Raw genomic sequence first — 23,114 nt, 5'->3', positions numbered from 1 at the left:
AAAAAAAAAAAAAAAAATTGAGTGGTTGGTACATTAGGCACTGCCAAAAATATATATAAAGTATCAATAAATAATCAAGTTTAGGTAGAAAGATAAAAACTGTTTCAGACATGCTGATTAAAATATACTGAGTATTACTGTACTGTAGCACTCAGAAGTTTGAAAGGTGAATTTAGATTTACAGTATTATAGAGCTGAAGTTCCATCTGATAAGGGAGAAAATAACAGAAAAATCTTAAGTCAGGAAGGAAATTCCAAAACAAAGTGGTCTAAATTTCATAGTTGAACCTGGAAGACGTTATCATTTGTCTCCCTCACTCACATTAACTACTTGAAAAATAATCCAAGTAAATTCAGGCAAAATTATGTTTTTAGTTTTGCTCAAGAGACCCATAAATACTGTATGCAAAGTTCAAAATATGAGAAAGAACTGTTTTAGATCATTGTCCAAGCTTCTCTACTCTCATACGGCACAGAAAATAATACATACTAGGGAACAGGTTGTGGATTCATCTTTCTTAGAAAGACCTACTTTTAAAAGAGATAAAAATGTCCCACTGAAGGAAGAAAAATTTTAGTTAGGAGTAGGAAAGGACAAGAGAAGGGATTTTACCTAGACAACAATTCTCTTTCTGCAAAATCTGTTATAGTCCCAGTGCAATTCATTTGCAAGTGTTCCCACTTTGCCAATTATTCTCCTTCCAGGAAAAGCCAAATTTTTTTTTTTTTGAGACAGAGTCTCAGTATGTCACCCTCAGTAGAGTGACATAGTGTCACAGCTCACAGCAACCTCAAACTCTTGGGCTTAAGCGATTCTCTTGCCTCAGCCTCCTAAGTAGCTGGGACTACAGGCACCTACCACAACACCTGGCTATTTTTTTTATTGCAGTTGTCACTGTTGTTTAGCAGGCCAGGGCTGGTTCGAACCTGCCAGCCTCGGTGTATGTGGCCGGCACCCTAACCACTGAGCAAGGAGCACCAAGCCAAAAATCCAACTCTTTCGGCTTTTCCATATATCCTATTTGATGAAGAAGAGGAAGGGAACTAAAATGGATTTTGTTTTGCTGTTAGAAGTTTTCAACTATATATTAAAAACTTGTTTCATAAGATAAATGATCTATTCTGGATTGCTAAACACAAAGTTATCAGCAACTGACAAAATAAAAGATATGTTTACAACATACCCAACAAGAATCTGGGGTTACCATGATGAGGGTACAAAACTTGTAGCCTAAAAAAAAAAAATTGTGGCCTCCCTACAAATAAATGCCCTACATATGAAGAAGAAGAAAATTATAAAATGTATATGATGGGACTCAGTGCCTGTGGCTTAAGCAGCTAGGGCACCAGCCACATACACCTGAGCTGGCAAGTTCGAATCCAGCCCGGACCCGCCAAACAACAATGAAGGCTGCAACCAAAAAATAGCCAGGTGTTGTGGCGGGCATCTGCAGTCCCAGCTACTTGGGAGGCAGAGGCAGGAGAATCACTTGAGCTCAGGAGTTGAAGGTTGCTGTGAGCGGTGATGCCACAGCACTCTACCCAGGGCGACAGCTTGAGACACTGCCTAAAAAAAAAAAAAAGAAAAAAGAAACAAATTCTATCTACTTTTTGAGTTCACTTTCTCTATAAACCTGTTCCAAAGATGTTAGCCACTAATTTTCTCCTTCTTTAATCATTTATCTGTGTTAAATAAGCTATCACATAATTGTAGTATAGTTCTAACATTTTATGAGTCTGGTCTACCTGATAAGAAGGTATACTTCTTTCTTTAACATGTACGGTGGTTTCTACTCTCAAAATTCAAAAATTGTGTCACTTAAGGTTCTTAGTTGCTTACAGAAACCAACTCTGGCTGATTTAAGCAAAAGATGTAACATTAGTGGTTGACTCACAGAACTCCCAGGAACTCTAAGAATCAGGCTTAGAAAATAAGCAGGAATAGGAAGAGCCCATGCATGCCAGAGTCACTTCTAAAATCATGCTATAGAATCAGACTGGTAAGGACTCTGCTGGCTTCATCACTGAACAAGTGATGCCACTGTCACCATTATTACCTTAACCAATTTTCCACTGTCCCTTAGCATCAGAAACTGATTAAGATTCAGAGATGAAAAACCTGCTAGGTAAAGCTTAGGTCAAGGGCTCAAACTCTTCTTGCTAAGAAAGCTATAAGAAGCCATCTGGTATTTTCAGATTTTATAGTAAACACTGGACATTTAAAGTAAGGAACTTCTCTAACAGAAGCTCAGCTAATGGGCAAGAAAAAAAAAAGACAAGGGCTTATTATATGTATTGCATTATTCCATCTTCCAAAGTATTAAAGGCACTTCTATGAAAAATACTGCCTTCCAAATAAAAGCACAGTATCCTAGGAGAAAAGAAAAAGTGTACTTAAGCAAATAATAAGTAGGTCCAAAGAAGTTATAGCAATTATTCACACAGAAAAATTGTGCTGTATGACCCTTTTTCAGTAACTTAAATCTAAATACTAACTATCATCTAGTCAAAGCAACAGCAATTGTATACAAACAGAAGCACAGGGATAGATAATTCTGTACTAAAATGGAAAAGATTAATTTTGTAAAGAAAAAACTCTATTAGCCCTCTTACAATTCCATCCATGATTTTAAAAGATTTGTATGTCAGGCAGTGGGGGGATATATACAGAAGTTCAGAGTCTAATTATAGAAAACAGACACATGAAAACAACTGAATGTATTATAATGAAATGTTATGGATACTAAATGCTGCCACAGGGGAATCCAAGGAAAGATGCCAGGGTGAGGTAGGGTGGAATGACACAAAGTTAGAAAAGAATTAAAACAACAACAACAACTGTGACTATACTGAGTACCAAAGAAAAGGATTTTTTGGATGAGATTTTTCTTAAGCATCTTCAATTACAAGATGACTAGTTAGTAGGCAAAAAAAATCAATCAAGGTGAAGAGGAAGAATAAATAAAATATCACTTCAGTATAAGATAGTCCTAGTTGCATTTTATCATTCAAAACGTTGTTTTAAAAAAGAGATGAAATAGGGGGTGGCACCTATGGCTCATTGAGTAGTATGGCTGGCCCCATATACTGAGGGCGGCAGGTTCGAACTCAGCCCTGGCCAAACTGTAACAAAAAATAGCTGGGCATTGTGGTGAGCGCCTATAGTCCCAGCTACTTGGGAGCCTGAGGCAAGAGAATAGCCTAAGCCCAAGAGCTAAAAGGTTGCTGTGAGCTGCTCTATCAAGGGAGACAAACAAAGACTGTCTCTAAAAAAAAAAAAAAAAAAGGTGAAAATAAAAGCCTGTATAAATGCCTATCAAATACAAATGAAGAGATGCCAGGCAAGTTAGATCAAAGAGATTTATTCTCCTAAAAGCAAATCAAAATGTGGGTGTGGTAGACTACCCCCTCACTTACCTACCCCTCCAAAAAAAGTATCAAAAATTCTACCTCTTCTGGAATCCACACACTTGGAATTCTCTCTCCAAGATATGAAATTCTATTTATCTCTTGAATCTATGCTGGCCAAGTGACTTGGCTTTGGCCAGTAAAAGGTGACAGGAAAGAAGTTATGTCAATTCTCTGCTTGAGCTTCAAGAGGCCTTGAACACATCCTACACTTGCTGCTGAGGAGGGAGATTACCAGCAGCAAGTGAATAACCTTGATACAGCTCGCTAGAGGATAAGAGACCACAGGAAAAGGTGGCTCAGTTGTCACAAGGTATGCCAAGTTGGGTCTGGATCACCAGAACCAATTACAGTTATGTGCTCCTTAAAGACAGAGGATATATTCTGAGAATGTATCTAGGTATGTTGTTGTGTGAACATCATAGAGCGTACTTACACAAACCTAGCTGGTTACACATCTAGGCCATGTGGTATAGCCTAGTGCTCCCAGGCTACGAAGTACCTGTATAGCATGGCAACTATATGAGTAACACAATGGTACGTCTTTGTGTGTTCAAACATATCTAAACATAGAAAAAGGAAGGTAAAAATACAACAGCAAAGATAAAAAATGGCACACCTGTATAGGGTACTTACATAGTCTGCAGGTTGCTCAGGGCGAGTCAGTGAGTGGAAATGGAATGTGAAGGCCTAAGACACTACTACAGACTCTATAAATACTGCACACTTTAGCTACCTAAATTTGCAAAAACAATTTTTTTCTTCAGTGGTAAATTAACTTTAGCTTTCTACAATTTTTTCTTTTCTTTTTTGAGATAGTCTTACATTGTTGCCCTCAGTAGAGTGCTTGGGCTTAAGAGATTCTCTTGCCTCAGCCTCCCAAGTAGTTGAGACTACAGGTGCCTGCCACAACACCCAGCTATTTTTAGACATGTGGGTCTCGCACCCATGAGCTCAGACAATCATACACCTCGGCCTTCCAAGTGCTGGCTGGGATTGCAGGCGTGAGCCACCACTCTCAGCCTAACTTTGTTACTTTATAAACTTTTACATTTAAAAAAAAATTTGGAGTAGTGCCTGTAGCACAGTAGTTACAGCACCAACCCCATGCACAGAGGGTGGCGGGTTCAAACCCAACCTAGGCCAGCTAAATAGTAAAGACAACGGCAAGAAAAAATAGCCAGGCGCTGTAGCGGGCACCTGTGGTCCCAGCTACTTGGGAGGTGGAAGCAGGAAACTCGCTTGAGCCCAGGAGTTGGAGGTTGCTGTGAGCTGTGATGCCACAGTACTCTATCCAGGGGGATAGCTTGAGGCTCTGTCTCAAAAAAAAAAAAAAAAAAAAAAAGAGTTTGAGGTTGGTGTGAGCTGTGATACCCTGGCACTCTCCCAAGGGCAACATAGTAACACTCTGTCTCAAAAAAATAAGTAAATAAATAAAATTTTATTCTGGTCACATGTGGTGGTTCACATCTGTAATCCTAGCACTCTGGGAGGCTGAGGTGGATGGACTGCCTGAGGTCAAGACCACCCTAAGAAAGAGCAAGGCCCCATCTCTAAAAAACAGCTGGATGTTGTGGCAGGCACTTGTAGTCCCAGCTACTCAGGAGGCTGAGGTGAGAGGATCAATCACTTGAGCCCAAGAGTTTGAGGTTGCTGTGAACTATGACGCCATAGCTCTCTACTAAGGGTGACAAAATGAGACTGTGTCTCCAAAAAAAAATAAAAAGAAAGAAAAGAAAAGAGAAGAAAAGAAAAAAGAAAAAAAGAAAGAAAAAAAATTTGGATCTTTCCTAATATAACTTAGCTGAAAACAAATCGCACAGCTGTACAAAAATATTTTATTTCTTTAACTTATCAGCTTTTTCTCTATTTAAAATTCTTGTCATTTTATTGTTTAAACTTTTTTGTTAATAACTAAGACACACACACACACATTAGCCTAAGCCTACAAAAAGTCAGGATCACTAGCATCACTGTCTTCTACCTCCACATGAATTTTTCAGCTCCATTGAGACCACCATATTATATATCCTCCGGTCCATAATTATTATTATTATTTTGAGACAGTGTCTCTCTAGTTGTTGCCCTTGGTAGAGCACTGTGGCACCACAGCTCACAGCAACCTCAAACTCTTGGGCTTAAGCGATTCTCTTGCCTCAGCCTCCCAAGTAGCTAGGACTATAGGCGCTCACCACAATGTCCGCCCAGTTTTTGATTGTAGTTGTTATTGTTGTTTGACAAGCCTGGGCCAGGTTCGAACCTGCCAGCTCTGGTGTATGTGGCTGGTGCCCTAGCCACTGAGCTACAGGCTCCAAAACCAACATGTAACTTCTAAAGCAGAGAACTGATGAATAAGAATCTTCAGATTTCTTCATCAACATATCTCCGAAAATGTCCAACACTCTTACAATATTAAAAAACAAAATGGTTTGTGAAAGGTGCTCTGAAGAGAACAAGTGCTAAAAATCTCATTAATGATAGAATAGTTAAATAAATTATGATATATTCTCAAAATGAACTATATTATAGTGATTAAAGTGAACATACTACAACTACATGCAATTACATGTATGGCTGTCACATGCATGTATGTACATATAATGTACAACCTCAGCTCGGCGCCTGTGGCTCAAGTGGCTAAAGCACCAGCCACATACACCTAAGGTAGCAGGTTAGAATCCAGCCCTGGCCCGCTAAAACAACGATGCTGCAACCAAAAAATAGCCAGGTGTTGTGGCAGGCGCCTGTGGTCCCAGCTCCTTGGGAGGCTGAGGCAAGACACTCGCTTGAGCCCAGGAGTTGGAGGTTGCTGTGAGCTGTGATGCCATAGCACTCTACCCAGGGGGATAGCTTGAGGCTCTGTCTCAAAAAAAAAAAAGTACAACCTCCATTTATATAAAAATTAAACACAAGTAAAACTAATGAAGGCAGCACAATGGTTAGTGTTAGGAGGTTTCTGACTCAAAGAGATCATGAGGGAAGTTTCTAGGGACTAGTGATATTTCTAGATCTGGGTGCTGGTTACAAGAGCATGTTCAAATTGTGAAACTTCATTGAGCCATAAGCTTATAACTAGTGCAATTTTTTTTTTTTTGGTTTAACAAAAAAATTTTTAAGTATATATTATTCTACATAATTGGCAATTATTACTCCCACATATTTATATTATTGTACCCCCAGAATGTTATTAAATTTTTAAAAGTACACAAAAATAGAATAGTATATATTGCTGTATTTCAAATAGTATCTCTACTAACCTTTAAGTTTAACATTTCTTAGGCAAATCTACAATTCCCGTTTCCCTAGTCAACCCCTTTCTAACACAAATATGACCACTTATTAACCAAAAACAATTCTGGGGAGGGAAAAATCCAGAAAACAGAAACAAACATGGTTTAAGTCCATATGCATAGGACATCTCCTACAGCAGCGGTTCTCAACCTGTGGGTCGCGACCCCTTTGGACTGTATTATAGGTTCAAGGTATTAGGAAGGTTGAGAACCACTGTCCTACAGCCTGTACTAGACTCAAAAGAACCTTCCTACTCGGTGATTTCCAGAAGCATTTAACTGATATGTGCAGGGTGGGGACTGGGATTCAGGAAGCTCATTTTTATATAATCAAAACTAGCCTCTCCTTTTAAAATGAATAAACTGAGGCTGGGCTCAGTGGCTCATGACTGTAATCCTAACAGGCATGGGAGGCTAAGGCGGTGGATTGCCTGAGGTCAGGAGTTTGAGACCAGCCTGAGCAAGAGCAAGACCCTCATCTCTAAAAACAGCCGGACAGGCTCGGCTCCTGTGGCTCAAGTGGCTAAGGCGCCAGCCACATACACCTAAGGTGGTGGGTTCGAATCCAGCCCGGACCCGCCGAACAACAATAATGGCTGCAACCGGGCGCCTGTGGTCCCGGCTACTTGGGAGGCTGAGGCAGAAGACTTGCTTGAGCCCAGGAGTTGGAGGTTGCTGTGAGCAGTGAAGCCATGGCACTCTACCCAGGGGGAAAGCTTGAGGCTCTGTCTCAAAAAAAAAAAAAAAAAAAAAAACAGCCGGACACTGGGGTGGGCACCTGTAGTTCCAGCTACTTGAGAGGCTGAGGCAAGAGAATCGCTTAAACCCAAGAGCTTGAGGTTGCTGTGAGCTGTCATACCACAGCACTTTACTGAGGGCAGCCAGTGAGACTCTGTCTCAAAAAATAAATTAAATAAATAAAATGAATAAACTATAATGTAAGAAAATCCAGCTAGAATTTGCAGGCAGATGGTTAAGAAAGACTGGGGAAAAAAGGATAGTTGTTGGGATGTCTAAAGCAGAGCAATTATTTATACCTTTTTATAGTGACTGAAAAACAAAGCACTGAAAAATTAGCATTCTTTCCTACAGCAGCAATCTCCCAGTAAAAATCCCCAGTGGCAAACTGGTGGTGGTGGTGGTATATAATCCTATAAACCTATAATCCTAGCTACTCAAGAAGCAGAGGCAAGAGAATCACTTGAATCTAAGAGTGTGAGGCCAGCCTCAGCAACATAGCAAGACTCTTCTCTTGGGAACAAAAAACACAAAACAACTACAATGGCCAAATTCAAAAGAATCAATGGCATTTGCACATTTTATTTACATATGTTCACACTTAGGCAATATTCTGAGTTTTATTACTATATTACCATTCCAAAGCTTATCATTTCTTCAGTTTTTCTTTTTTATTATCTCAAACACTAGTCAATAGTGCATTATAGGGGAAAGAAATGTGAGACAGCACCAAGCAGACCTGCTGAAACAACCACTATAGGGGAAAACAATTATCAACATCTGCAGACAGTAGCATCATGTTATTCTATATTCTTACTCTTATAGGGAAAAACAAACCCATAATGTCACACTTGTGATTTTTACATAGGTCCCAATATTTCTCTTTCTGTATTAAGACCTTAGACTTGGGCTTGGTGCCCGTGGCTTAAGCGGCTGGGGCACGGCTGGTGGGTTCAAATCCAACCCAGGCCCGCCAGACAACAATGACGGATGCAGCCAAAAAATGGCTGGGTGTTGTGGTGGGTGCCTGTAATCCCAGCTACTAGGGCAGTGAAGGCAGGAGAATCGCTTGAGCCCAGAAGTTGGAGGTTGCTGTGAGCTGTGATGCCACAGCACTCTACCAAGGGTGGCAGCTTAAGGCTCTGTCTCAAAAAAAAAAAAAAAAAAAAAGACCGTATACTTGTGTTCACCGCCTATAGTTCAAGTGGCTAGGGCACCGGCAACATATACCAGAGCTGGCAGATTTGAATCCAGCTTGGGCCCGCCGAACAATAATGACAACTACAACCAAAAAATAGCCGGGTGTTGTGGTGGGCACCTGTAGTCCTAGCTACTTGAGAGGCTGAGGCAAGAGAATAGCTTAAGCCCAAGAGTTTGAGGTTGCTGTGAGCTATGATGTCCTGGCACTCTACCCAGGGCAACAGCTTGAGACTTCGTCACAAAAAAAAGAAGACCATAGACTTGAGTAAATGAAGAGATATACCTTATTCTTAAGGCAGTAAGCCAATATTATGGAATGATCACACAGTATTATTGGTCTTATAAAGGCCATATCCCCTTTAGAGTCAATATAATATAAATCAATATAATTCCAATCAGTGGGGGAGTATAACAAGATACTTTTTTTTCCCAAGACAGGGTCTTGATGTGTTGCCAGGGCTATGGTGTTGTGGCATTATAATAGTTCACTGCAACCTCAAACTCCCGGCTCAAGTGATCCTGCTCCCTCAGCCTCCTGGTAGCTGGGATTATAGGCATACACCACCATGCATGGATGGCTAATTAAAAAGAAAATATTTTGGGCGGTGCCTGTGGCTCAAAGGAGTCGGGCACCAGCCCCATATGCTGAAGGTGGTAGGTTCAAACCCAGCCCAGGCCAAAAAATATATATACATATATAGAATATATTTATGTATATATATTTTTATAATATATATAAAAATGTGTGTGTGTATATATATATATATATATATTTTTTTTTTTTTTTTTCAGAGACAGGGTCTGGCTACATTTTCTAGGCTGTTCTCCAACTCCTGGCCTTGAGTGATCCTCCTGCCTCAGCCTCCCAAAGTGCTAGGATTACAGGACTAAAGTTAGTCTACATCAGCAGCTCTCAACCTGTGGGTTGCAACCCCTTCGTAACAATGAAAATACATGGCCACATTAGGAAGGGACCACTGGGGTAGATAGAAGTAACATGAAGGTAACTATGCTCTATTAAAACTCGGGTCAGGTGTGGTGACTCATGCCTTAAATTCAAGAGCTCACAGTTTTGAGACCAGCTTGAGCCAGAGTGAGAAATTGTCTCTAAAAATAGCTGAGTGTTGTGGCAAGCACCTGTAGTCCCAGCTACTTAGGAGGCTGAGGCAAGAGAATACCTTAAGATCAAAAGTTTGAGATTGCTGTGAGCTATAATGCCATGGCACTTTACCGAGGGCAACAAAGTGAGACTCTGCCTTCAAAAAAAAAAAAGGCTAGGTGCAATGGCTCACACATATAATCCTAGCACTTGGGAGGCTGAGGTGGACACATCACCTGAGTTCACAGGTTCAAAACCAGCCTGAGCCTAAGCGAGACTCCCATCTCTAAAAATAGCTGGGTGCTATTGCTGGCACCTGTAGTCCCAGCTACTGGGGAGGCTGAGGTAAAAGAATCACTTGAGCCCAAGAGTTTCAGGTTGTTGTGAGCTATGAGGCCACAGCACTCAGTGGGGGTGACAAAGTGAGACTCTGTCTCAATAAATAAATAAATAAACAAATAAGTGTAACTCTTACATGACACTATGTTATAATGTATTTAAGAAGTATTACATATATTAAATACATTCAGTCCTCACAATAACCCTAAAATATATGGATATTATAGTATTCATTTCTAAGATGAGACTGAGGTCTAGCAAATTTAAATAACTTGCAATAAAACAACTACCTGGTAAATGGTAGAGCTCATGTTCAACGAGGCAGTCTGACTTCCATATCAAGCTCTTAACTATCATCCTGTACCTCCTCCTAGACATTATAACATCTCATAGGGCCATAACAGATCATTAAAAATTGTGATATAATGATCTAACAAGTGAAACAAACCCAGAAACATATAACAATTAAGAATATGATAAAGACAGCATCTTAAATCAATTTAAAAGTATGAATAATACTTGGAAAATAATAAGGGTATTCTCCAATTGAGTTTTAAAAAAAGAAGATGATTAGATTCCTACAGCATACCATAATGAAGACCAGATGGTTTAAAGAACTAAATATAGGCTCGCTGCCTGTGGCTCAAGTGGCTAAGGCGCCAGCCACATACACCTGAGCTGGTGGGTTCGAATCCAACCTGGGCCAGCCAAACAACAATGACAACTGCAACAAAAAATAGCTAGGCATTGTGGTGGACGCCTGTAGTCCCAGCTACTTGGGAGGCTAAGGCAAGAGAATCGCTTAAGTCTGGGAGTTTGAGGTTGCTGTGAGTTGTGAAGCCACAGCCCTCTACTAAGGGCGACATAGTGAGACTCTGTCTCATAAAAAAAAATAAATAAATAAAAATATCCGCTCAATTAGAAAATGGGCAAAAAACATTCAGAGACATTACATTGAAGAGAATATACTAGTGACAATCCCAAGAAATGAACTTCAACATAATTAATGGTTAGGGAAAGGCAAATTAAAATTGCAATGAGATACCATTACACACCTATCAGAATGGCTAAAATAAAAAACATTGATAACAGTAAATACTGGAAAGAATGCAAAGAAACCAGATCTATCACACATTGTTGGTGGTAATATAATGGTACATCCACTCTGAAAACCAATTTGGTAGATTCTTAAAAAGCTAAACACACAATAACTATATGACCCAGCAATTACACCCTTGGGTATTTGTCCTAGAGAAATAAAAACCTTATAACCTAGCAATTGTACACTTGGGTATCTGTCCCAGAGAAATGAAAAGCATATGACCCAGCAATGGCACTCTTATGTATCTGTCCCAGAGAAATGAAAACTCCAGCCCATAAATGTTTATAGTCTTTTTTTTTTTCCTTCCACAATAGCCCCAAACTGAAGTAGCCCAGATACAGGTGAATGGTAAAACAAATTGTGGTACCTCTGTAACATGTTATAATGCTCAGCACTAATGAGGTGTGAACTCTTTAAGATATGCAAAAAATCAGCTCAGTGCCTGTGGCTCAAGTGGCTAAGGCACCAGCCACATAACACCTGAGCTGGCGGGTTCGAATACAGCCTGGGCCCACACAACAGCAATGATGGCTGCAATGATGGCTGCAAAAAAAAAAAAAAAAAAATAGCCAGGCATTGTGGCAGGTGCTTGTAGTCCTAGCTACTTGGGAGGCGGACTTGCTTGAGCCCAGGAGTTGGAGGTTGCTGTGAGCTATGATGCCACAGCACTCTACCCAGGGTGACAGCTTGAGGCTCTGTCTCAAAGAAAAAATAAAAAGATATGCAAAAACCTAGATGAATCTCCACAGGATTATGCTGACTGAAAAAGCCAATTCCAAAAGGTTATATACTACACAATTTCATTTACGTAACATTTTGATATGACAAGATTTTAGAAATGAAGAATAGTGGTTGCCAGAGATTAGAGACAGAGGTGTGGATACATGTGTATTCACATGTGTAGGGCAAGTGGGTAGGGTATAAAAGGTTAATATAACAGGTATTGCTGTGGTGATAGAACTATTCAGAATCTTGACAGTGGTGGTGGATAGACAAATCTACACATTGATAAATAGGTAAATCTGAGTAAGACTGGTGGATTGTATCAATGTCAATACCCTGGTTGTTATACTTTTGGAAAATATTATTGTAGGAAACTGTGTTAAGTGAACAAGAGATCTCTCTTTATTACTGTTTTGAAGCCATATGTGGCTCTACAATGATCTCAATAAAACTGCCAATTAAAAACAGGAGCAAAATGACAAGCAAGAAAATAGCTACACTAGCTAAAATCACACTAAAACTACAATAACGGGGCTTGGCACCCATAACACGGTGGTTACAGCACCAGCCATATATATCAAAGGTGGTGGGTTAGAACCCAGTCTGGGCCAGCTAAACAATTTCAACAAAAAATAGCCAGGTGTTGTGGTGGGTGCCTATAGTCCCAGCTACTTGGGAGGTTGAGGCAAGAGAATTACTTAAGCTCAAGAGTTTGAGATTGCTGTGAGCTGTGACTCCACAGCACTCTACTGAGGGTGACACAGTGAGACTCTGTCTCAAAATAAATAAATAAATAAATAAATAAATAAATAAATAAAGGATTTAAAAAGACTTTAAGCCCATAAGGAAGGGAAAAACTGAAGAGTAGACTACAGTAACATTTTAGAACCTGGAAAGCAAATAAAGGGATGATAACTGACTAAACCAACATAAGAATATTATATTGAGAGTGGTGCGTGTGGCTCAAAGGAGTAGGGCCCCAGCCATATAACCGAGGTAGGGGGTTAAAACCCGGCCCTGGCCAAAAACTGCAAAATAAAAAAAAGATTATTATATTGAATACTAAACCCTTAACAGGGAAAACTTTACTCAACACCACAGAATCTTGCCCCAAAAAGCTCAGAAACTGGCAAGCACCAGATGACTCACGAAGGGGAAATGGTGATTCAGAATAAAGAAGACTGACTGAAAACTGTGTAAGAAGCAGTTATTGCCTTAATTCCTTTTCTCACTCAGATACCATCCCCTACGCGTCCAACCTGTGGCACAGGCTGCCTGCTGACTTTATGAGGATTTTCTGCTTATCTGTGCCGTCCAATATCGCAAAAAGTATGCATGAACACTTTTTTTCTTCTTCTTGCTAATCAGCTTTTGTTAGTGTTTATGTATTTAATGTGTGGCCCAAGACAACTCTTATTCTTCCAATGCATGGCAGAAGAAGAAGAAAAAAATAGGCTCGGCACCTGTGGCTCAAGTGGCTAAGGCACCAGTCACATACACCTAAGGTAGTGGGTTCGAATCTAGCCCGGGCCAGCCAAAAACAACAATGACAGTTGCAACCAAAAAATAGCCGGGCGTTGTGGTGGGTGCCTGTGGTCCCAGTTACTTGGAAGGCTGAGGCAGGAGACTCACTTGAGCCCAGGAGTTGGAGGTTGCAGTGAGCTGTGATGCCATGGCACTCTACCCAGGGGGATAGCTTAAGGCTCTGTCTCAAAAAAAAAAAAGAAGAAGAAGAAAAAGAAAAAAATAAATAAAAAGCTGGACAACCCTAAATTAAGAGGACCTCTGGATGAGGATATTCTAGGCATAGAAGACACGAGTACCATACTTAAAATAAGGAGGTTAGGCTCGGCGCCTGTAGCTCAACCGGCTAAGGCGCCAGCCACGTACACCTAAGGTGGCGGGTTCGAATCTAGCCCGGGCCAGCCAAAAACAACAATGACAGTTGCAACCAAAAAATAGCCGGGCGTTGTGGTGGGTGCCTGTGGTCCCAGTTACTTGGAAGGCTGAGGCAGGAGACTCGCTTGAGCCCAGGAGTTGGAGGTTGCTGTGAGCTGTGATGCCATGGCACTCTACCCAGGGGGATAGCTTGAGGCTCTGTCTCAAAGAAAAAAAAAAAAAAAAAAAGAATAAAAAAAAATAAGGAGGTTAAATGTAGATCTAAGCATACTGAACGCTAAAGGCTGAGCCCCCAGTCCTGTTTTTTATTTGTCATAAAGAAAACTGACTGTCATTCTTGTTTTTTTTTTTTAAGACAGAGTTTCGCTATGTCACCCTTGGTAGAGTGCCCTGCCGTCACAGCTCACAGCAACCTCAACTCTTGGGCAGGAGTCCTCAAACTTTTTAAACAGGGGGCCAGTTCACTGGCGGGCCGAACTGCAGGCCCTGGGACAAGTCAGCTGCTAAGCAGGACAGGCAATGGTGGCAAAAACACCCAGCGGGCTGGGTAAATGTCCTTGGCGGGCCACATGTGGCCCGCAGGCCATAGTTTGAGAACGCCTGCTCTTGGGCTTAAACAATTCTCTTTCCTTAGCCTCTCGAGTAGCTGGGACTACAGGCGCCCATCACAACACCTGGCTATCTTTTGGTTGCAGTTGTCACTGTTGTCCAGCAGGCCCTGGGTGGGTTCGAACCCACCAGCCTTGGTGTATGTGACTGGCGCCCTACTCACCAAGCTATGGGCACTGAGCCCTGACTGTCATTCTTTATCCTCTAAGAGAATTTGAAGAAGCCTTTATTTTTTTCTTTTTAAAGAAATGCAGTAAACCCATGAGGAAAGACCTAAAAATATTGACATCTGGGGTTCCCCAATTTAACAGTCATCTCACTGTGAAGATCACCATAAATATGTCCTGCAGATTCACTGAGAGCTTCAAATATAACTTTCAATGCCCCATCTTCAAGATGTTAAAACATAAGCAGACAATCAAGGACTACAAAGTAATCCGAGGAAAGCATCCAACATATAATTTAGAGATCAAAACCAGTATTTCATAAGTGAGCCAAATGGGGCTTATATTAGCTAAAAATGAGATTAGGATTCACCATACTGCATGGTTCATTCATATTTTTAACAAATATTTATTGGGCCGGTTACTACTATAGCTGCATAGAAAACAAAGGTACAAAAAGCAAAATAAAACAAAAAAATCTCTGCCCTGGTAGAGCTTACATTCTAGCAGACAGATCCAGATAACAAACAATAAATATAATAAATAACCACATACAGTAGATTAAAAAGAGATTGGTGTTTTAAGGAAAAAAACAATGGAGCAGGATAAGGAGTGGGAAGTGCAGAAGTAGTTACAAATTTAAAATAGGGGTGACATTTGAGCAAAATCTTGAGACAGATGAGGGAGTTCACCAAACTATTTATTTATCTAATAAAAGAGAATTCAAGCAGCCATAACCTTCAGTGTAAGTCTTAAGGCAAAAAGAGCTGCTATTCATGGAAAAGCAGAACCCAGTATGGCTGGAGGAGTGAAAGAGGAGATAAGACCACAGCGGTATGACAGAGAAAGTGCATATCATGTCGAAACTTACTAACCACTAGCTTTTTCTGTGCGTAATGAGGAGCCAATGAAGGGTTCTGAACAGAAGAGTAACACTGATTGGGGAAGCTTTTTTAAAAAAGAGATGGGGATCTCCCTAAATTGCCCAGGCTGGTCTTGAACTGGCTTCATTTGATCCTTGATTGGCCAAGTTTAAAAGAATCGCTATGGCTCGGCGCCTATAGCTCAACCGGCTAAGGCGCCAGCCATGTACACCTAAGGTGGCGGGTTCGAATCCCCAGCCCGGACCCGCCAAACAACAATGACAGCTGCAACCAAAAAATAGCCGGGTGTTGTGGCGGGCGCCTGTGGTCCCAGCTACTTGGGAGGCGGAGGCAGGAGACTTGCTTGAGCCCAGGAGTTGGAGGTTGCTGTGAGCTGTAATGCCACGGCACTCTACCCAGGGGGATAGCTTGAGGCTTTGTCTCAAAAAAAAAAAAAAGAATCGCTATGGCTGCTGTGCTAAGAGGAAATTACATGGAAGCAAGTGAAGAATTCTTACAGGTAAGAATAAGATAGAAAAGGGAATCTCTCAGATTTTTCTTTTTCTTTTTTTGAGACAGAGTCTCATTCTGTTGCCCAGAGTGTCATGATGCCAGCCTAGCTCACAGCAACCTCAAACTCTGGAGCTCAACCAATCCTCCTGCCACATCCTCCCGAGTGGCTGGGACTAGAGGCATCTGCCACAAAGCCTAGCTAGAATTTCCTTAGTAGAGATGGGGTCTCGCTCTTGCTAAGGTTGACCTCAAACCTCTAAGCTCAAGGGATCCTCCAGCCTCAGCCTCCCCAAGTGCTAGGAATACAGGTATGAGCCACCATGCCCAGTATTGCTCACAATTTTAGAGCTGATAAGGGTCTTAGAAATAATTTTTTTCAAAGTCTTTCATTTAAAGATAAACGGGGTCTATCATGTATTAAAGTCTGGAATAATAATATACTTTGCATTTGTGTAATTTTTTCAGTGTTTCAGGTTTATCCTTTCATCTTGTGCTCAACAATTCTCCAGGAAGTTAATAGGGTAAATGATAGCTGCCATTCATTTACAAAATGGCTGGTCAAAATTAGGGATCAGGTTTAAAATATTATAAGTACTCTATATAAAGCTACTAAGTATCTCTGCAAAGAGTATGCCACCATACCTGTAATATCAGAAAGTACTAAATAACCGAAGTGATTCAGACCTTCAAGTAATAGAAATGACTCATTTCTGCTGATTTAATCCTCTAGTTTCACTGCAGAGCCAAGGCTTCTAAATGTAGCACACCTAAGTCAAGTGAAGTGATACACATTACACATTACGAAAAGGAGTCAGTAACTCTGAGGGAAATGGTGAATTTTTTCTTTCCCATGGTACTGTGTGCTCAAGTCCCTGCCCCTCTCCTTTCTTTCCTACCCAAGTCTCATCCTGCAAGGTATTTTTCAGATTAGGAATCAGTTGAAAAACAACTAATTCCCATAAGATGGTCGTTGAGACTCTGTCTCAAAAAAACAAAACAAACAAAACCTTCAAATCCCAAAAGAAATGCAGTCAAGTTAGCAGGGAATACTATTTTGAAGAAGGTCTCCTAACATTTTCTCAAGTACGCTAAATAAATCCAAACTCAGCAACTGTTTATTGATAATCTACCATACTGTCATCACAAAGATAAGGTGTGCTTCTTGTCCTTAAGGTGCCAAACCCAGGGCGGTACCTGTGGCTCAGTGAGTAGGGTGCTGGCCCCATATACCAAGGGTGGCGGGTTTGAACCTGGCCCCAGCCAAACTGCAACGAAAAAAATAGCTGAGCATTGTGATAGGCGCCTGTAGCCTCAGCTACTTGGGAGGCTGAGGCAAGAGAATCACCTAAGCCTAAGGGCTGGAGGTTACTGTGAGCTGTGATGTCACAGCACTCTACCGAAGGTGACAGAATGAGACTCTGTCTCGAAAAATAAATAAATAAATAATAAAAATAAAAATAGAACCAATCAGTCAGGCATTGTGGTGGGTGCCTATAATCTCAGCTACTTGGGAGGCTAAGGCAGAAGGACCCCTCGAATGTAAGACTTTGAGGTTGCTATGAGCTAGGCACACAGAACCTGTCTGATGTCATAGAACTCTAGCCTGGGCAACAAGAGTACCACTCTTTCACAAAAACAAAACAAAACATCACAGTGGCAACTTAAACATCCCCCAATAAACTGAAAGTTGCTTGCTTAGGGTATTTTAGGTTATGAGCTTTGATTATACATAGTTAAAATTTCTTCTGTCTTCTTGGCAGACCAGAATATTAATAGGCTGCCCTAGAAGAGTTACAAAACATTCAATATCCAATTATTTCCTATACCAGGCGTCCTCAAACTACAGCCTGTGGGCCACAGCAGCCCGCCTAGGACATTTATCTGGCCTGCTGGGTGCTTTTGCCGCCACTGCCTGTCCTGTTTAGCGGCCGACTCATCCTGGGGCGTGCAGTCCGGCCCTCCAATGGTCTGAGAGACAGTGAACTGGCCCCTTATTTAAAAAGTTTGAGGATCCCAATATTATTATTAAGGGGGAGGAACAAATAAAACCAGAAAAGAAGAAATAAAAATTTTTCTTTCAGGGCAATGCCCAGACCCCAGAGACCAAGTCCAAGCTCTTTCCTACTCCATTTCCAGCTGTGCAGTAGACAAACCTACCACTTGGAGAGGCTTCCACAAACTTCTTTCATCTGCTAACTCTGAAGCCTTTGAGAGACTTTGTTGGCACATGCCAGCTCTTGCTTATGAGTTGGTTACCACCTCAAAGACTGTTTGGCCCAAGGCCTGCCCCTCTCTTTACAAGATCTTTCAAACTTCAAAATGGAATTTCTTCTTGGACTCCTCTCAAGACACTGAGGTGGGTTACTTAACCTATTGCTTCCAGTTTGGACCCTATCCAAGGAATTCTCTGGGCACTATGTTTTTAGGGAGCAGTCAATACCATCTAACATGGAAGGACATTCTACACACCTGTACAAATTAAAGAAGAACTGAAAGACTTTACATTAAGGGTAAAAGCAAACACTTTCAGAAGTAACTATAGTAGCCATCAGGAAAAGAGTCATAAGAGCTGAAATGATAAAATCCGGTGATCCTCTCTCTCCTTTGCTGTCACAATATAGAAGAGAAAGAAGGTGAGTAGGAAGATATCTGTTTTGCTAATAATTCAACTTCATCTTGTATCCAGAGCATTTTTCTGAAATCTTAGAATAAAAATTTTCCTAGGTTGGGGTGGCACCTGTGGCTCAAAGGAGTAGGGTGCCAGCCCCATATACCGGAGGTGGTGGGTTCAAACCCAGCTCTGGCCAAAAGTTGCAAAAAAAAAAAAAAAAAAATTCCTAGGTTGAATTCTATACTCTACTGGCTGAAGTGAAAGAGACATTTGGAAGTCATATTCCCAGACATTTGGAAGTCAGATTTTGCTGCCTTTCCCTCCTACCAGGAAGACTTTTCTCCCCTTAATTCTATCTCGCCTTTTAGGGTTTAGGGAGAATGAAAACCCTGACACACTTAAACATAGTTTATCAGTTATAGAGTCTGGTCTCTAACTGCTTTTGGTTTCTACTTTCTATGGAAATTAAACACTCAGAACAAAAAGTTCCTTATATCTTATATGTGTAATTCTGCATTTTCATAAACTAAACATGGTCATGTAAGCAGCATCCATGTGAAGAAACAGACTATTTTAGCAAATGGCTCTCCAACAGATATTTTGCCCTCTAGAAGATAATTTGGCAATGTCCACAGATATATTTGGTTGTCTCAACTTGGGGGGAATGTTACTGGTATCTAGTGGGCAAAGGCACAGATGCTGCAAAACATTCTAACAATAAATAGGACCACCACCATAACCAAGAATCACCCAGCTCCAAATGTCAATAGTCATTGTTGAAAAACCTTAGATTACAATAATCCAGAAACTCTCCTGTACTTCCTTTCCAGAAAGGACTTTTTCCACTAAAATGCAAGGCTCTTATGCTCTGAGAGAAAAGCTGCTGTTAATATGCTGCCATAAGGAGATGGTCAGAGCATAAATGAACAACAAGAGAGGCTGTAAGGAAAAAGACAAACAAAACCAATATTTGTTACTGGCCTACAACTACTACAATACCATACATTTAGAGTGTAAGTATACACCGTGCACATACAATGTACTTTTAGATCTTTTAATCCTACAAAATCCAAAGAAAATGAGATACACCGAGAGAGGTAATTTGTAAAAGATTCTACATCTATTAATGGCAGTGCTGAGATTCAAACACAGGTCTGATTATAATATCTATGCTTTCATTTTAATACTATTAGAAGTTGGGAGTGATGAGGCTAGGCAGGGAAAAGCAGGAAAAATATGGGAAATGGTTGAAGTGAAAAACAAAGACAGTTCCTCCATTTGTCACAAATTGAATGGTAAAGGAACTTTTTCTTAAAACATTCCTCAAACAGCTAGGCGCGGTGGCTCATGCCTGTAATCCCAGCACTCTTGGAGGCTGAGGTGGGTGGATTGCCAGAGCTCAGGAGTTTGAGACCCAGTCTTGAAAAATAGCCAGGTGCTGTGGAGGACACCTGTAGTCCCAGCTACTCCAGAAGCTGAGGCAAGAGAATCACTTAAGCCCAAGAGTTTAGGTTGCCGTGAGCTAGAATGCCAGAGCACTCTATCCAGGAAGACAAAGTGAGACTGTCTCAAAAAAAAAAAAAAGGCTCAGTTCAGTAAAACCAAATCCAACTACAGAACTAAGCAATTTCTATAACCTCTTTCAGTGGATTTTATAATGTTGTGTGGCACGTGTTTCCAGTTGTGGGTTTTGTGTGCTCTCCATTACACACAAAAGCATATCCTAACATGCCATATAAGCTAGCAAACTTAAGGCCGGGTATGATGGCTCACACCTGTAATCCTAGCACTCTGGAATCCTAGCACACCTGTAATCCTAGCACTCTGAGATGGGCAGATTGCTTGAACTCAGAAGTTCAAGACCAACCTGAGCAAGAGTGAGGTCCCATCTCTAAAAACAGCCAGGCGCTATGACAGGCGCCTGTAGTCCCAGCTACTTGGGAGACGGAGACAAGAGAAATCACCTGAGCCCAGGAATTTGAGGTTGCTGTGAGCTATGAGGCCACAGCCCTCTATTGAGGGCAACATAGTGAGACTCTATCTCAAAAAATAAATAAATAAATAGAGGCTTGGTGCCTGTGGCTCAAGCAGCTAAGGCGCCAGCCACATACACCTAAGCTGGTGGGTGGTGGGTTCCAATCCCACCTGGGCCTGCCAAACAATGATGGCTGCAACCAAAAAATAGCTGGGCGTTGCAGCGGGCACCTGTGGTCCCAGCTACTTGGGAGGCTGAGGCAAGAGAATCGCTTAAAGCCCAGGAGTTGGAGATTGCTGTGAGTGGTGATGTCACAGCATTCTACCCAGGGTGACAGCTTGAGGCTGTCTCAAAAAAAAAAAAAAAAAAAAGTTAGCAACCCTCTTGGTGTTCATTAGTGACCTATCCTGACCCCTCTTCATTCAATGTAGACCCATTCTTCCTGTTCAAGCTCACCCACTTCTATGGCATCAATTACTATTCATGTTAAACTTCTAGATTTCTAGTTCTCCTTCACAACCTCCAGACTTCAAAGGATGTTTCTATCTGGTTGTTCATTCATTCAACTCTCTCTTCAAATTAACTACTACTCATTTTTCAGATATTTACTCAATCTTCTTTGTGGATATTTTCCCTGACCAATTACCTCCCATGCATCATTTCCCACTTATAAGCTCTCAGCACCCTATAACCTTTGCTTCTTATAATTTTAATAGTGTATAATTATTTTTTACATATATATACACACATACATACACACATGTGATTATTTGATTCTATTCTGTCTCCCCTAGCATAAGCAATGCAGGCATCTCAAATACATCCAAAATAAAACTCATTAGCCTTCCCTACAAACTTGCCCCAAACCTGGACATGTCTCTTCTCTTTTCTCCTTTAATCTCATTCCAACATAGTATGGATTACCAAGAGGCTATCACTTGAATTCTATTTCTCTCAAATCCACCCACTTTATTCCTTTCCTATTAATACCATTCCAGTCCAGAAGTCCATCTACTAGGCCTCTCAAAGGACATGCTGTCCGTAGTCCTAGCTGCCTGTAGTCCTAGCCTAGTCCTTAGGCAAGAGAATTGCCTAAGCCCAAAAGCTGGGGGTTGCTGTGAGCTGTGACGCTACAGCACTCTACCAAGGGCAACAAAGTGAGACCCTGTCTCTAAAGAAAAAAAAAGGGCATGATAACAGCTTCCTAATTTCCTCAAATCTTGCTCTCCAATCTACTCTGCTGTTGGTATCAGGAGTTATTCTTCAAAAACTCAAAATCTGGCTCGGCACCTGTGGCTCAAGCAGCTAAGGCACCAGTCACATACACCTGAGCTAGCAGGTTTGAATCCAGCCTGGGCTGCCAAACAACAATGATGGCTGCAACCAAAAAATAGTCAGGCATTGTGGTGGGCGCTTGTAGTCCCAGCTACTTGGGAGGCAGAGGCAGGAGAATCACCTGAGCCCAGGAGCTGGAGATTGCTGTGAGCTATGACGCCACAGCACTCTACCCAGGGCAACAGCTTGAGGCTCTGTCTCAAAAAAAAAAAAAACCTCAAAATCAATCATTAAATCCATTTTTCTGAAGATAGTAGGATGAAATCCAAACCCTTTAACAAGATTTGTCAGGCCCTCTACTATCTAATCCCCTATCACTCCAGCCTCACCTCTTCCTATTCTATTATCCATTCTTCAGTCATAGCAAACTTCTTCCAGTTCTTCTCATGCTCCAAGATTAATCTTACTACCAAGCCTTGGATTATGCTATTCTCTGGGTCTAGTACAAGCCTTCTGTCCCCTATACCTTTGCCTGTCTATCTCTCGCGTATTCCTTCAAGTCTCTGTTTAACCATCACAAAGGTTGGAGATCTTTCTAATCTCTTTTAATAAAAGATCTTTCAGCTCGGCACCTGTAGCTCAAGCAGCTAAGGCACCAGCCACATACACCAGAGCTGGCAGGTTTGAATCCAACCCAGGCCTGCCAAAGAACGACAACTACAACCAAAAAATTGTGGCAGGTGCCTATAGTTCCAGCTACTTGGGAGGCTGAGGCAACAGAATCGTTTAGGCCTAGGAGTTGGAGGTTGCTGTGAGCTGTGATGTCAAGCTATGAAATTGTAATGTACTCTACCGAGGGTGACACCTTGAGGCTCTACTTCAGGAAAAAAAAAAAAGAGAGAGAGAGAGAAGATTTTTCCTCACCCTATACTCTGGCCACCCCTGCTATGTGCACACACAATACCCCATGCTATAGTAGCTCATCAAACTTTGTTATAATAACTCATTTATCTATGCACCTTAGTAAAATACAATTTCATAGAGCAGGAATGTCTTATTCCATGACCATAACTGTCTTATTCAACTTTTTTTTTTTTTCTTTGAGGCAGAGTCTTGCTATGTTGTCCAGGCTGGATTCAAAATCCTAGGCTCAAGCAATTCTCCTACCACAGCCTCTCAGGTAGCTCAGACTACAGGTACACACCACCATGCCTGACTTCAACTCTTTATTCTAAGTGCCAGAACAGCGTATGACATACAGTAATTGCTTAAAAAGTATTTACTGGCTCGGCGCCTGTGGCTCAAG

The 23,114-nt window shown here is 41.2% G+C and overlaps 1 protein-coding gene and 1 pseudogene across 1 annotated transcript in view; one reads left to right on the top strand and one right to left on the bottom strand.

Moving 5' to 3' along the window:
- Positions 1 to 23,114, bottom strand: part of ZNF609 (zinc finger protein 609) — a 236,861-nt gene that overhangs the window by 178,910 nt on the left and 34,837 nt on the right. The window lies entirely within an intron of this gene.
- On the top strand, positions 1,165 to 1,279 carry LOC111723453 (annotated as a pseudogene).

Source organism: Otolemur garnettii, unplaced genomic scaffold (assembly GCF_000181295.1).
Source record: "Otolemur garnettii isolate 467f Iridium unplaced genomic scaffold, OtoGar3 scaffold00011, whole genome shotgun sequence".
NCBI lineage: Eukaryota > Metazoa > Chordata > Mammalia > Primates > Galagidae > Otolemur > Otolemur garnettii.
This window is presented reverse-complemented; position numbering and strand designations above follow the sequence as displayed.